Here is an 11,137-nt window from a genome sequence, read left to right on the forward strand (position 1 = left end):
AGGCTAGGTGGACAAAGACTACAGACCTCACTCAGGGAGAAAGACCTTGGGGTGACCATAACACCGAGCACGTCACCGGAGGCACACATCAACCAAATAACTGCTGCAGCATACGGGCGCCTGGCAAACCTCTGAATAGCGTTCCGATACCTTAATAAGGAATCGTTCAAGACGTTAGGAAGTATTTCTTCAGTCATAGAGTCGTCAGGAAGTGGAATAGCCTAGCAAGTGAAGTAGTGGCGGCAGGAACCATGCATAGTTTTAAGAAGAGGTATAACAAAGCTCAGGAAGCAGAGAGGGAAAGGTCCTAGTAGCGATCAGTGAAGAGGCGAGGCCAGGAGCTGAGTCTCGACCCCTGCAACCACAATTAGGTGAGTACAATTAGGTGAATACACACACACACACACACACACACACACACACACACACACACACACACACACACACACACACACACACACACACACACACACACACACACACACACACACACACACACAGCCACAGAGTAGTCAGGAAGTGGAATAGTTTGGGAAGCGACGTAGTGGAGGCAGAATCCATACATAGCTTTAAGCAGAGGTATGGTAAAGCTCACGGTTCAGGGAGAGTGGCCTAGTAGCGACAAGTGAAGAGGAGGGCCAGGAGATTGGACTCGACCCCTGCAACCTCAACTAGGTGAGTACAACTAGGTGAGTACAACTAGGTGAGTTCACACACACACACACACACAACAGGGTGGCAGCAGTAAGTCAAGAGAGAGAGGGGTGGGTAGACTGCATTTTCTTGGACTGCAAGAAGGCGTTTGACACAGTTCCACACAAGAAATTAGTGCAAAAATTGGAGGCCCAAGCAGGAATAACAGGGAAGGCACTGCAATGGATCAGGGAATACCTGTCAGGAAGACAGCAGCGAGTCATGGTACGTGGCGAGGTGTCAGAGTGGGCGCCTATGACAAGTGAGGTTCCACAGGGGTCAGTCCTAGGACCAGTGCTGTTTCTGGTATTTGTGAACGACATGATGCAAGGAATAGACTCCGAAGTGCCCCTGTTTGCAGATGATGTAAAGTTGATGAGGAGAATTCAGTCGATCGAAGACCAGGCAGAACTACAAAGGGATCCGGACAGGCTGCAGACCTGGTCCAGAAATTGGCTCCTGGAGTTCAACCCCACTAAGTGCAAAGTCATGAAGATTGGGGAAGGACAAAGAAGACCGTAGACGGAGCACACTCAAGGAAAAAGATCTTGGGGTGAGTATAACAATAGACACATCTCCTGAGGCGCACATCAACCAAATAACTGCTGCAGCATATGGTCGCCTAGGAAACCTCAGTACAACATTCCACCATCTTAATAAGGAATCGTTCAGGTCCCTGTACACCGTGTACGTTAGGCCCATATTGGAGTATGCGGCACCAATTTGGAACCCACACCCAGCCAAGCACGTAAAGAAACTAGAGAAAGTGCAAAGGTTTGCAACAAGACTAGTTCCAGAGCTAAGAGGTATGTCCTACGAGGAGAGTTTGAGGGAAATCGACCTGATGACACTGGATGACAGGAGAGATAGGGGCGACATGATAACGACATATAAAATACTTAGAGGAATTGACGAGGTGGACAGAGACAGATTGTTCCAGAGATGGAACACAGCAACAAGGGGACACAGTTGGAAGTTGAAGACACAGATGAATCACAAGGATGTTAGGAAGTATTTCTTCAGTCACAGAGTAGTCAGGAAGGGGAATAGTTTGAGAAGCGATGTAGTGGAGTCAGAATCCATTCATAGGTTTAAGCAGAGGTATGATAAAGCTAATGGTGCAGGAAGAGTGACCCAGTAGCGGCCAGTGAAGAGGCGGGGCCAGGAGCTATGATACGACCCCTGCAACCACAACGGGGTGATTATAACTAGGTGAGTACACACACACACACACACACACACACACACACACACACACACACACACACACACACACGAAGTGTTAAGTAAGTTTCTGCATTGTTGTGAATAATGTAAGAAGGTACTGGTATTGTGGAAAAAGTGCTCTGGTGGCCTAGTGGCTAACGTTCTCGCCTCACACAGGCAAGGGTCCGGGTTCGATTCCCAGCCAGAGTAGAAACATTGGGCGTGTTTCTTTCCACCTGTTGTCTATGTTCCCCATCAGTAAAATGGGGGCCTGGGTGTTAGTCGACTGGTGTGGGTCGCATCCTGGGACATTGACCTAGTTTGCCCGACATGCTGAGCATAACAAGGGGCTTTCTATATAGTAGTATGTCATTGATGTCAGCTAGGACTGTATACCATGTACTTGTAGTAAATAAAATATTATTATTATTATTATTTTTATGAATGTTTGGGACCTTCAGGGAGTGAAGCCGGAGCATGACTATTATTTTAGGCATTGTGTCTATGGGATAGCGTGCGGTCACGCGGACACTGCCTGGGGTATCGTGACGCCGACCCCATAATTTTCTTGAACTGTTTTGTTATCAGATTCAGGCTGTATCGTAATTCTGAGTTTATCCTTTATGCTCACCTGGGCCCTGGTATGAGCCTGACTCTTGTGGATGAGTGGGAGCCAGTGAATTGGATGAGATAGTGAAACAGGAGAGTATTTACCCAGAGGCTGGGAGAGTGGGGGTTAATTAATGGAGCCCTCTGGGACCTAGCGTCAGGTTAATTTATTTATTTTTCGTCTGTGTCCTAGCCTGATAACATCCTAATGTATTTGTTTTTGTGAAAAGTGCTAAAGGACGTTTACGTGTGTTCTGTATAGTGTTTTTATATATTATCGTGGTTATTAAATGTATATTTTTCTAAGAGCGAGTTAGACTGTCATTCCTGATAGTCAAGCCTCCTGTAGTGAACGTTGCTTTACCACTTGTGTGAAATTACTAAACGTGGCCGTAGGGTGGTTTATTTTCTGTTATTTTATTTTTGTCCATAGATAAGGCTTTTAAAAAGCTCCAATATTTTTCGTAACAGAAGTAAGACAGGAGAGACACGGCTGGGTAGACTGCATTTTCTTGGATTGTAAAATGGCTTCCGACACGGTTCCGCACATCAGATCTGTACGAAAGCTAGAGCAGCAGGCAGTTATAGTAGGAAAAGCAGTTCAGTGGATCAGGGAATACCTGAAAGGAAGAAAACAAGTGATGGTGCGTGACGAGGTGTCAAGGTGAGCGCATGTGCCGAGCGGGAATCCACAAGGGTTAGTTTCATTGCAAGTGCTGTTTCTGGAATATGTGAATAACATGACCGAAAGGAAAGATTCAAAGGTGTCACTGTTTTCAGACTTCGTAAAGCTAATGCGGAGAATTCAAGTGGACGAGGATCAGGGAAGACTACAATCGGTTCTTGAGAGGCTGCAATCTTGGTCTGACAAATAGATGCTGGAGTTTAACCCCATCAGGTGCAAAAATATTTTGCTTGGGAATGGACAAAGAGGACCGGAGATGCAATTCACGCTCACAAGTTAAAGGCTGTAAACCTCATGTTGGGGTGAGCATCATATTGAGCACATCTCCTGATGCGCACATCAACCAAATTACTGCTGCAGCATGTGGGTGCCTGGTAAACCTAAGAATAGTGTTTTGACTTCTAAGTAACGTGTCATTATTGACAAATCCGTATACGTCAGGCTCATATTGGAATTTGCAGCATTAGTATGGAACCCACACCTGGTCAAGTACGTCAAGAAATTAGAGAAAGTGTAAAGGTTTGCAACAAGACTAGTCCCAGAGCTAAGGAGTATGTCCTAAGAGGAGAGGTTTAGGGAACTTAACCTGACGACACTGGAAGACAGGGAAGATAGGGGACACATGTTAACGACATACAAAATAATGAGACGAATTGACAAAGTGGACAGGGACAGAATGTTTCAGGGATGGGACACAGGAACGAGAAGTCATAACTGGCAGTTGAAAAATCAAATGAGTCACATGGATGTTAAGAAGTAATTCTTCAGCCTTAGATTAGATTTTGCCATCGAAGTGGCTAATTTACTGTTCACCTTATATTCATCCATTGGACGGTAGCACAAGAGCACATGGATACACAAAAGACCTATGAACTAGCCCCCAAAAGGGTTAATAGGAGTACATCTGGATTTATTTCTACAGTTTACTTATTTGTTACAAGGAAATTTAGGAAATTTGTTTAATATATCTAGTATCTTATTTTCATTATTAAGGTATCCTGACATGTCACATACGTTATTATACTGTCAATTTCTATATTCCTCTGTAAGTGTACAATTAAGCACAAAGTCTTCAAGATCGTGACCAAAGGGCTGGTCACATACTTTGCATTTGATTTGATCCTCATCTGTGTTTATTCCAGACTGCCAGAAGTATTTGTAACCAAGAATAAACCTGGCCACTACATCAGTCAGTCTGTTCATATTGCAAGCTGCTCCATAAACGTATTTATTAACGTTCATGTTATCATAGTGAGTCATAGATCTGCACAGGATTCTAATTGCATTTTTATAACATTCAACTTTATTATTTACTTCTGTCCTAATATTATTCCCAATGCTAGTCCTCAGACTCAGAGTTGTCAGGAAGTGGAACAATCTGCAGAGTAACAAAATGGAAGCGGGATTTAAAGTTCTATGTAATTATATGGGACGAAAACAATAAAACTGAATTTCTTAAAATAAATATATTTTTTAAATTCTACGAATGGTTGACAATTACAGAAGAATAAGTTGGTCATAACCCAACAAAAATGATGGAGAAGATTCATTGTTAAATATACGAGGTGCCGCAATACCTCAAGATTTGAGGTATTGAGTGAGTGCAAATAGATTGTGTGTGTTCATTCCAGCAGAGGAAGTCTCGTTCTTGTTTCCTGAATGGCAAGTTCGTTGGCGTTGTGTTCTTCTGTTTATGATACTTATAAATTTTCGATTCACTGATTATACATATTTTCGTGTGTTTTCATCCATGGCAGGAATCTTCACGTTGGATGTGATTAAGAAGAAGGGAAAGATTTGTTTATCCGAGATGACCAATTCCACCGTGATGTCCGAATCGACCGCGATGTCCGAATCGACCGCGATGTCCGAATCCACCACGATGTCCAAAGCCACCACCAAATCCACCGCCATGTCCAAATCCACCGCCATGTCCAAATCCACCGCCATGACCAAATCCTCTCAATTGTGGGTCAGGATCAGCCTGGGCTGTCCCTACGAGGACCATCACCAGCACCGCGAACACCAGAGCCAACTGCAACCACATGAAACACATTAAGCAGGTTATAATGTGAGCTTTATGAACGTCAGGGGCTGTACGTTTAAGATCTATTGTATAACAGTGAAGTAGATACCTGACAGGTGAATACATGATAAATAGGTACTCACAAATTTCATGTTGAAGAAGATATAGTCTCGACGACTTTAGTTGGTTGACTGCGAGATGCTGAGATTTATATACCCAGTGAGAAAACTTTCTTATTCTGTCGCTCCTCCCTTCCATGGTCACTTTGGTTGTAACCTTTTGGAAAAACTGGAAAGAAGATTTATGATTGATTTCGAACGAGGCCACGGTGGCAAAAGCTCTCGCATCACACGGTGAGGGTCCGGGTTCGATTTCCGCCAAAGGTTACATACATTGGACGTGTTTCCGCACACCGGTTGTCCATGTTCACCCATCAGTAATAATTGGTACCTGGGTGTTAGTCGACTGGTATGCGTCGCATCCTAGGACAAACCTAACCTAATTTGCTCGAAATGCTCTGCATAATAAGTGGCTTTCTATATAGTAGCATGTCATTGATGTCAGCTAAGCCTGCATATATTATACATGTACTTGTAGAAATAAAAATGTAATATTACTAAACATACACACACACACACACACACACACACACACACACACACACAGCGGAGAAACAAGCGATTGCATAGCGGGAACGCTTCACTCTGGAGGTCCCAAGGTGGTAATTGTAGTGATGTATAACCCACCACAGAACAGCAGGAGGCCAAGGCAAGAGTATGACGAGAGTAATAGAGCGATGGTTGACACACTGGCTGCAGTGGCCAGAAGAGCTCATGCATGCAGGGCAAAGCTCCTGATCATGGGTGACTCTAACCACAAAGAGATCGATTGGGAGAACTTGGAGCCACATGGGGGCCAAGATACATGGAGGGCTAAGATGATGGAGGTGGTACTGGAAAATTCCATGTACCAACACGTAAGGAACGCTACAAGAGAGAGAGGAGAGGATGAACTAGCAAGACTGGACCTAGTATTCACCTTGAGTAGTGCAGATATTGAGGACATCACATATGAAAGACCCCTTGGGGCCGGCGATCATGTGGTTTTAAGCTTCGAATACACAGTAGAGCTACAAGTGGAAGGGGAAGCAGGCAGGCCAGGACGAATGAAGCCAAACTACAAGAAAGGGGACTACACGGGAATGAGGAACTTCCTGAACGGGGTTTAGTGGGACAGAGAACTGGCAGGGAAGCTAGCTAATGAGATGATGGAATATGTAACAACAATGTGCAAGGAGGCTGAAGATAGGTTTGTACCCAAGGGTAACAGGAATAATGAAAAAGCCAGGATGAGCCCATGGTTCACCCAAAGGTGCAGGGAGGCAAAACCCAAGTGTGGTGTGCTAGGGAAGAAGTATAGAAGGCAAAAGACCCAGGAGAATAAGGAGAGCAGTCGTAGAGCCAGAAATGAATATGCACAGATAAGAAGGGAGGCCCAACGACAATATCAAAACGACATAGCAGCGAAAGCCAAATCTGACCCGAAGCTGTTATACAGGCACATCAGGAGGAAAACAACAGTCAAGGACCAGGTAATCAGGCTAAGGAAGGAAGGAGGAGAGACAACAAGAAATGACTGTGAAGTATGTGAGGTGCTCAAAAAGAGATTCAAAAAAGTGTTCACAGAGGAGACACAAGAGGTTCCAGAAAGACGGAGAGGTGGGGTACACCACCAAGTGTACTGGACACAGTACACACAACCGAGGAAGAAGTGAAGAGGCTTCAGAGTGAGCTAGATACCTCAAAGGCAATGGGGCCAGATAATATCTGTCCATGGGTCCTGAGAGGGAGCAGAGACGCTATGTGTACCCCTAAAAACAATAATATTCAATACATCTATCGAAACAGGGAGATTGCCTAAGGCATGGAAGACAGCAAATGCAGTCCCAATCTTTAAAAAAGGAGACAGACATGAAGCACTAAACTACAGACCAGTGTCACTGACATGTATAGTATGCAAAGTCATGGAGAAGATTATCAGGAGAAGAGTGGTGAAACGCCTAGAAAAGAATGATCTCATCAACAGCAGCCAACATGGTTTCAGGGACGGGAAATCCTGTGTCACAAACCTACTGGAGTTCTATGACATGGTGACAGCAGTAAGACAAGAGAGAGAGGGGTGGGTGGATTGCATTTTCTTGGACTGCAAGAAGGCGTTTGACACAGTTCCACACAAGAGATTAGTGCAAAAACCTGAGGACCAAGCAGGGATAACAGGGAAGGCAATACAATGGATCAAGAAATACGAGTCATGGTACGTGGCGAGGTGTTAGAGTGGGCGCTTGTGACCAGCGGGGTCCCACAGGGGTCAGTCCTAGGACCAGTGCTGTTTCTGGTATTTGTGAACGACATGACGGAAGGAATAGACTCCGAAGTGTCCCTGTTTGCAGATGATGTGAAGTTGACGAGAAGAATTCAGTCGATCGAAGACCAGGCAGAACTACAAAGGGATCTGGACAGGCCGCAGACCTGGTCCAGCAATTGGCTCCTGGAGTTCAACCCCAGCAAGTGCAAAGTCATGAAGATTGGGGAAGGGCAAAGAAGACCGCAGACGGAGTACAGTCTAGGGGGCCAGAGACTATAAACCTCACTCAAGAAAAAAGATCTTGGGGTGAGTATAGCACCAGGTACATCTCCTGAAGCGCACATCAACCAAATAACTGCTGCAGCATATGGGCGCCTAGCAAACCTCAGAACAGCATTCCGACATCTTAATAAAGAATCGTTCAGGACCCTGTACACCGTGTACGTTAGGCCCATATTGGAGTATGCGGCACCAGTTTGGAACCCACACCTAGCCAAGCACGTAAAGTAACTACAGGAAGTGCAAAGGTTTGCAATAAGATTAGCCCCAGAGCTAAGGGGTATTTCCTACGAGGAGAGGTTAAGGGAAATCGACCTGACGACACTGGAGGACAGGAGAGATGGGGGATATGATAACGACATACAAAATACTGAAAGGAATTGACAAGGTGGACAAAGACAGGATGTTCCAGAGATGGGACACAGCAACAAGGGGACACAGTTGGAAGCTGAAGACACGAATCACAGGGATGTTAGGAAGTATTTCTTCAGCCACAGAGTAGTCAGGAAGTGGAATAGTTTGGGAAGCGATGTAGTTGAGGCAGAGCGCATACATAGCTTTAAGCAGAGGTATAATAAAGCTCACGGTTCAGGGAGAGTGACCTAGTAGTGACCAGTGAAGAGGCGGGGCCAGGAGCTTGGACTCGACCCCTGCAACCTCAACTAGGTGAGTACAACTAGGTGAGTACACACACACACACACACACACACACACACACGAAGTGTTATGGAAGTTTCTGCCTTGTTGTGTATAATGTGAGGTACTGGTATTGTGAAAAAATGCGCCATAATTTTATGAATAATATCATCAATTTGTGAGCGCTTTAGGGAGTGAAGCCACAGCGTGACTATTCTTTTAGGCATTGTGTCTATGTGATAGCGTGCGGTCACGCGGACACAGCCTGGGGTATCGTGACGCCGACCGCATAAGTTTCTTAAACTGTTATTATCAGGCTCAGATCGTAAGCTATATTTGAGTTTATCCTTATGCTTAACTGGGCCCTGGTATGAACCTAGCTCTTATGGCTGAGTAGAGGCCGGTGTATTGGGTGAGATAGTGAAACAGGAGAGTATTTACCAAGAGGCTGGGAGAGTGGGGTTAATTAATGGAGCCCTCTGGGACCTAGCATCAGGTTAATTAATTTATTTTTTCTTGATAGCATCCTAATGTATTTGTTTTTGTGAAAAGTGCTGAAGCACGTTTGATTGTGTTCTGTATAGTGTTTGTATATATTATCGTCGATATTAAATGTATATTTTTCTAACAGCGAGTTTGCCTGTCCTTCCTGATAGTCAAACTTACAGTAGTGAACACTGGTTTAGCGAGGTATTACTGTCCTAACATACAGTGATACCTCGACATAAATCCGTGTACTTCAGGCTCATTGGAGTACGCAGCATCAGTATGGAACCCACACTTGGTCAAGAACGTCAAGAAATTAGAGAATGTATTAAGATTTGCAGCAAGACTAGTCCCGGAGCTAAGGGGTATATACTAAAAGGAGAGGTTAAGGGAACTCAAACTGACGATACTGGAAGACAGGGAAGATAGGGGACACATGATAACGACTTACAAAATAATGAGAGGAATTGACAAAGTGGACAGGGACTGAATGATTCAGAGTCACAGGGATGTTAAGAAGTATTTCAGCGGCCTTAGATTAGATTTTGCCACCGAAGTGGCTAGTTTATTGTGTACCCTATATCCATCCTGTGGACGGTAGCACAAGATCATATGGATATTCTCACCTGTCACCTAGGTTATTGTACTGTCTGTCTGTATACATCTCAGTAAGTCGACAATTAAGCAAATAGTCTTCAAGATAATGACCGTAGGGCTAGTCACATACTTCGCATTTGGTTTGTTCATCACCTGTGTGTATTGCAGACTGCCAGAAGTATTTGTAATCAAGCAACTACTTCAGTCAGTCTGTTCACATTGCAAGTTGCTCTACAAACGTACTTGTCTACGTTCGTGTTATCATAGTGGGTTATAGATCTACTCAGGCTTCCTAATACTAATTTTCAGCCTTAGAGTTGTCAGTTAGTGGAACAATAGGGAGAGTAATGCAGTGGAAGCATGACCCAAAATTCTATGTAATTCTATGGGACGAAAAAATAAAACTTAATGTTAATAAAATAAACATTTATTTTTTCAAAAAATTCTGCCAATGGTTGGTAATTACAGAAAAATATGTTGGTCACTACTCAACAAAAATATTGGAGAAGAATGTTAAATAGTCAAGGCGCCGCACTCATGATAGATGGCGGGAAAGTTTAACATTCTGTTGTCTGGGGAAGTATAGGTTGAGTTTGAGGTATTGGGTGAGTTCCAGTAGTTTGCGATCATTCCAGCAGACAAAGTCTCGTTCTTATTTCATTATGGCAAGTTCACTATTTACTCATACTTCTGTGTTTTATTCCGTGGCAGGATTCTTCATGTTAAATGTGATTAGCAAGAAAGTGAAGATTTAGTTATTCGCCATGACCAAATCAACCTCTAAATCCACCGTGATGTCCGAATCCACCGCGATGTCCGAATCCACCGCGATGTCCGAATCCACCGCGATGTCCGAATCCACCGCGATGTCCGAATCCACCACCAAATCCACCGCCATGACCAAATCTTCCAAATTGTGGGTCAGGATCAGCGAGGGCGTCAGGGCCTGGCATGGCCGTAGCTGTCCCTATGAGGACGATCACCAACACTGCCAACACCTGAGCCAACTGCAACCACATAAAACAGTCTCTATTAAGAAATATTAAGCAGATTACAATGTGAACTCATGAACTTCAGGGGCTGTACGTTTGAAATCTTTTCTAAAAAGCAGTAGATAAATACATGATAAAAAGGTACTCACAATTTTCATGTTGAAGATACAGACTTAACTTCAGTGGGTTGACTGCGAGATGCTGAGGTTTATATACCCAGTGAGGAGACTTGCTATGTGGCTCCTCCCCTCCATGGTCACTCGGGTTGCAACCTTCAGGAAAATTTACTTCGAACGAGTTCTAGGGAAGCACCATTCATCTTTTGAGTAAACACCAACAATAGATACAATGTGTAGCACAAACATACATACATACATACATATATATATATATATATATATATATATATATATATATATATATATATATATATATATATATATATATATATATATATATATATATATATATATATATATATATATATATATATATATATATATTGTCTGTGAAATGCATTAAAGAGATCGGCTGTACATGTTGACCCTCAGGTGGGGATTTCCT

At 43.7% G+C, this 11,137-nt stretch overlaps 1 long non-coding RNA gene across 1 annotated transcript; it reads right to left on the reverse strand.

The window, feature by feature from the left end:
* Positions 1-9,992: 9,992 nt before the first annotated feature.
* Positions 9,993-10,932, reverse strand: LOC128690386 (uncharacterized). The gene is made up of 2 exons (XR_011392571.1): positions 10,723-10,932; positions 9,993-10,588 (listed from the first exon to the last, which is right to left on the reverse strand). It is a non-coding gene; the product is annotated as an uncharacterized lncRNA (long non-coding RNA).
* Positions 10,933-11,137: the final 205 nt, after the last annotated feature.

Source organism: Cherax quadricarinatus, chromosome 29 (genome assembly GCF_038502225.1).
Source record: "Cherax quadricarinatus isolate ZL_2023a chromosome 29, ASM3850222v1, whole genome shotgun sequence".
Taxonomy (NCBI): Eukaryota; Metazoa; Arthropoda; class Malacostraca; order Decapoda; family Parastacidae; genus Cherax; species Cherax quadricarinatus.